Source organism: Rattus norvegicus, chromosome X, assembly GCF_036323735.1.
Source record: "Rattus norvegicus strain BN/NHsdMcwi chromosome X, GRCr8, whole genome shotgun sequence".
NCBI classification, from domain to species: Eukaryota; Metazoa; Chordata; class Mammalia; order Rodentia; family Muridae; genus Rattus; species Rattus norvegicus.
The window spans coordinates 115,703,139-115,709,216 of NC_086039.1; positions in this window are offsets into that span (position 1 = coordinate 115,703,139).

Genomic DNA, 6,078 nt, shown 5'->3' on the forward strand with positions numbered 1-6,078 from the left:
ATGGCTTTTACTATGTTTAGGTATGGGCCTTGAATTCCTATTCTTTCCAGGACTTTTATCATGAAGGGGTGTTGAATTTTGTCAAATGCTTTCTCAGCATCTAATGAAATGATCGTGTGGTTTTGTTCTTTCAGTTTGTTTATATAATGGATCACGTTGATGGTTTTCTGTATATTAAACCATCCCTGCATGCCTGGGATGAAGCCTACTTAATCATGGTGGATGATTGTTTTGATGTGCACTTGAATTCGGTTTGCCAGAATTTTATTGAGTATTTTTGCGTCGATATTCATAAGGGAAATTGGTCTGAAGTTCTCTTTCTTTGTTGTGTCTTTGTGTGGTTTAGGTATAAGAGTAATTGTGGCTTCGTAGAAGGAATTCGGTAGTGCTCCATCTGTTTCAATTTTGTGGAATAGTTTGGATAATATTGGTATGAGGTCTTCTATGAAGGTTTGATAGAATTCTGCACTAAACCCGTCTGGACCTGGGCTCTTTTTGGTTGGGAGACCTTTAATGACTGCTTCTATTTCCTTAGGAGTTATGGGGTTGTTTAACTGGTTTATCTGTTCCTGATTTAACTTCGATACCTGGTATCTGTCTAGGAAATTGTCCATTTCCTGAAGATTTTCAAATTTTGTTGAATATAGGTTTTTATAGTAAGATCTGATGATTTTTTGAATTTCCTCTGAATCTGTAGTTATGTCTCCCTTTTCATTTCTGATTTTGTTAATTTGGACGCACTCTCTGTGTCCTCTCGTTAGTCTGGCTAAGGGTTTATCTATCTTGTTGATTTTCTCAAAGAACCAACTTTTGGTTCTGTTGATTCTTTCTATGGTCCTTTTTGTTTCTACTTGGTTGATTTCCGCTCTGAGTTTGATTATTTCCTGCCTTCTACTCCTCCTGGGTGTATTTGCTTCTTTTTGTTCTAGAGCTTTTAGGTGTGCTGTCAAGCTGCTGACATATGCTCTTTCCTGTTTCTTTCTGCAGGCACTCAGCGCTATGAGTTTTCCTCTTAGCACAGCTTTCATTGTGTCCCATAATTTTGGGTATGTTGTATCTTCATTTTCATTAAATTCTAAAAAGTTTTTAATTTCTTTCTTTATTTCTTCCTTGACCAGGTTATCATTGAGTAGGGCATTGTTCAATTTCCACGTATATGTGGGCATTCTTCCCTTATTGTTATTGAAGACCAGTTTTAGGCCATGGTGGTCCGATAGCACGCATGGGATTATTTCTATCTTTCTGTACCTGTTGAGGCCTGTTTTTTGACCAATTATATGGTCAATTTTGGAGAAAGTACCATGAGGAGCTGAGAAGAAGGTATATCCTTTTGCTTTAGGATAGAACGTTATATAAATATCCGTTAAGTCCATTTGGCTCATTACTTCTCTTAGTCTGTCGACATCACTGTTTAATTTCTGTTTCCATGATCTGTCCATTGATGAGAGTGGTGTGTTGAAATCTCCCACTATTATTGTGTGAGGTGCAATGTGTGTTTTGAGCTTTAGTAAGGTTTATTTTACGTATGTAGGTGCCCTTGTATTTGGGGCATAGATAATTAGGATTGAGAGTTCATCTTGGTGGATTTTTCCTTTGATGAATATTAAGTGTCCTTCCTTATCTTTTTTGATGACTTTTAGTTGGAAATTGATTTTATTTGATATTAGAATGGCTACTCCAGCTTGCTTCTTCTGACCATTTGCTTGGAAAGTTGTTTTCCAGCCTTTCACTCTGAGGTAGTGTCTGTCTTTGTCTCTGAGGTGTGTTTCCTGTAGGCAGCAGAATGCAGGGTCCTCGTTGCGTATCCAGTTTGTTAATCTATGTCTTTTTATTGGGGAGTTGAGGCCATTGATATTGAGAGATATTAAGGAATAGTGATTATTGCTTCCTGTTATATTCATATTTGGATGTGAGGTTATGTTTGTGTTCTTTCATTCTCTTTGTTTTGTTGCCAAGACGATTAGTTTCTTGCTTCTTCTAGGGTATAGCTTGCCTCCTTATGTTGGGCTTTACCATTTATTATCCTTTGTAGTGCTGGATTTGTAGAAAGATATTGTGTAGATTTGGTTTTGTCATGGAATATCTTGGTTTCTCCATGTATGTTAATTGAGAGTCTTTGACAGTTGAGTCAATGATTTCTTTGGAATCTTCTGCTCCTGAGATTCTCTCTTCCATCTCTTTTATTCTGTTGGTGAAGCTCGTATCTACAGCTCCTTGTCTCTTCTTTTGGTTTTCTATATCCAGGATTGTTTCCATATATTCTTTCTTGATTGCTTCTATTTCCATTTTTAATTCCTTCAACTGTTTGAATGTGTTTTCTTGGAATTCTTTCAGGGATTTTTGCGATTCTTTCAGGGATTTTTGCGATTCCTCTCTGTAGGCTTCTACTTGTTTATTAATGTTTTCCTGTGTTTCCCTAAGGGAGTTCTTCACGTCTTTCTTGGAGTCCTCCAGCATCATGATCAAATATGATTTTGAAACTACATCTTGCTTTTCTGGTGTGTTTGGATATTCCATGTTTGTTTTGGTGGGAGAATTGGGCTCTGATGATGCCATGTAGTCTTGGTTTCTGTTGCTTGGGTTCCTGAGCTTGCCTCTCGCCATCAGATTATCTCTAGTGTTACTTTGTTCTGCTATTTCTGACAGTGGCTAGACTGTCCTATAAGCCTGTGTGTCAGGAGTGCTGTAGACCTGTTTTCCTCTCTTTCACTCAGTTATGGGGACAGAGTGTTCTGCTTTCAGGCGTGTAGTTTTTCCTCTCTACAGGTAAACCGATAAACCAGTTAAACAACCCCATAACTCCTAAGGAAATAGAAGCAGTCATTAAAGGTCTCCCAACCAAAAAGAGCCCAGGTCCAGACGGGGTTTAGTGCAGAATTCTATCAAACCTTCATAGAAGACCTCATACCAATATTATCCAAACTATTCCACAAAATTGAAACAGATGGATCACTACCGAATACCTTCTACGAAGCCACAATTACTCTTATACCTAAACCACACAAAGACACAACAAAGAAAGAGAACTTCAGACCAATTTCCCTTATGAATATCGACGCAAAAATACTCAACAAAATTCTGGCAAACCGAATTCAAGAGCACATCAAAACAATCATCCACCATGACCAAGGAGGTTTCATCCCAGGCATGCAGGGATGGTCTAATATACAGAAAACCATCAACGTGATCCATTATATAAACAAACTGAAAGAACAAAACCACACGATCATTTCATTAGATGCTGAGAAAGCATTTGACAAAATTCAACACCCCTTCATGATAAAAGTCCTGGAAAGAATAGGAATTCAAGGCCCATACCTAAACATGGTAAAAGCCATATACAGCAAACCAGTTGCTAACATTAAACTAAATGGAGAGAAACTTGAAGCAATCCCACTAAAATCAGGGACTAGACAAGGCTGCCCACTCTCTCCCTACTTATTCAATATAGTTCTTGAAGTTCTAGCCAGAGCAATCAGACAACAAAAGGAGGTCAAGGGGATAAAGATCGGAAAATAAGAAGTCAAAATATCACTATTTGCAGATGATATGATAGTATATTTAAGTGATCCCAAAAGTTCAACCAGAGAACTACTAAAGCTGATAAACAACTTCGGCAAAGTGGCTGGGTATAAAATTAACTCAAATAAATCAGTAGCCTTCCTCTACACAAAAGAGAAACAAGCCGAGAAAGAAATTAGGGAAACGACACCCTTCATAATAGACCCAAATAATATAAAGTACCTCGGTGTGACTTTAACCAAGCAAGTAAAAGATCTGTACAATAAGAACTTCAAGACTCTGAAGAAAGAAATTGAAGAAGACCTCAGAAGATGGAAAGATCTCCCATGCTCATGGATTGGCAGGATTAATATAGTAAAAATGGCCATTTTACCAAAAGCGATCTACAGATTCAATGCAATCCCCATCAAAATACCAATCCAATTCTTCAAAGAGTTAGACAGAACAATTTGCAAATTCATCTGGAATAACAAAAAACCCAGGATAGCTAAAACTATCCTCAACAATAAAAGGACTTCAGGGGGAATCACTATCCCTGAACTCAAGCAGTATTACAGAGCAATAGTGATAAAAACTGCATGGTATTGGTACAGAGACAGACAGATAGACCAATGGAATAGAATTGAAGACCCAGAAATGAACCCACACACCTATGGTCACTTGATTTTTGACAAAGGAGCCAAACCATCCAATGGAAAAAAGATAGCATTTTCAGCAAATGGTGCTGGTTCAACTGGAGGACAACATGTAGAAGAATGCAGATCGATCCATGCTTATCACCCTGTACAAAGCTTAAGTCCAAGTGGATCAAGGACCTCCACATCAAACCAGACACACTCAAACTAATAGAAGAAAAACTACGGAAGCATCTGGAACACATGGGCACTGGAAAAAATTTCCTGAACAAAACACCAATGGCTTATGCTCTAAGATCAAGAGTCGACAAATGGGATCTCATAAAACTGCAAAGCTTCTGTAAGGGTTAGGACAAAACGGCAACCAACAGATTGGGAAAAGATCTTTACCAATCCTACAACAGATAGAGGCCTTATATCCAAAATATACAAAGAACTCAAGAAGTTAGACCGAAGGGAGGCAAATAACCCTATTAAAAATGGGGTTCAGAGCTAAACAAAGAATTCACAGCTGACAAATGCCAAATGGCTGAGAAACACCTTAAAGAAATGTTCAACATCTTTAGTCATAAGGGAAATGCAAATCAAAACAACCCTCAGATTTCACCTCACACCAGTGAGAATGGCTAAGTTCAAAAACTCAGGGGACAGCAAATGCTGGCGAGGATGTGGAGAAAGAGGAACACTCCTCCATTGTTGGTGGGATTGCAGACTGGTACAACCATTCTGGAAATCAGTCTGGAGGTTCCTCAGAAAATTGGACATTGAACTGCCTGAGGATACAGCTATACCTCTCTTGGGCATATACCCAAAAGATGCTCCAACATAAAAAAGACATGTGCTCCACTATGTTCATCGCAGCCTTATTTATAATAGCCAGAAAATGGAAAGAACCCAGATGCCCTTCAACAGAGGAATGGATACAGAAAATGTGGTACATCTACACAATGGAATATTACTTAGCTATCAAAAACAATGACTTTATGAAATTCGTAGGCAAATGGTTGGAACTTTAAAATATCATCCTGAGTGAGGTAACCCCACAGAAAAACACGCATGGTTTGCACTCATTGATAAGTGGCTATTAGCCCAAATGCTTGAATTACCCTAGATGCCTAGAACAAATGAAACTCAAGAAGGATGATCAAAATGTGAATGCTTCACTCCTTCTTTAAAAGGGGAACAAGAATAGCCTTGGCAGCGAATAGAGAGGCAAAGATTAAAACAGAGACAGAAGGAATACCCATTCAGAGCCTGCCCCACATGTGGCCCATACATATACAGCCATCCAATTAGACAAGATGGATGAAGCAAAGAAGTGCAGGCCGACAGGAGCGGGATATAGATCTCTCCTGAGAGACACAGCCAGAATACAGCAAATTCAGGGGCGAATGCCAGCAGCAAACCACTGAACTGAGAATAGGACCCCCGTTGAAGGAATCAGAGACAGAACTGGAAGACCTCCATGGGGCTCGAGACCCCTTATGAACAATAATGCCAACCAACCAGAGCTTCCAGGGGCTAAGCCACTACCTAAAGACTATACATAGACTGACCCTGGACTCTGACCTCATCGGTAGCAATGAATATCCTAGTAAGATCACCAGTTGAAGGGGAAGCCCTGGGTCCTCCTAAGACTGAACCCCCAGCGAACTAGATTTTGGGGGGAGGGCGGCAATGGGGCGAGCATGGGGAGGGGAACTCCCATAAAGACGGGGAGGGGGAGGGATTAGGGGGATGTTTGCCCGGAAACCGGGAAAGGGAATAGCACTCGAAATGTAAATAAGAAATACTCATGTTAATAAAAAAAAAAAAGATAACGGCAGATAATGTACCCGTGCAACATGTATGTCTTTGCATTCTTTATATGTCTTTTAGAAATTTCATCTTGTTGGCAGCCTCTCTACTCTCTAATGCTAAT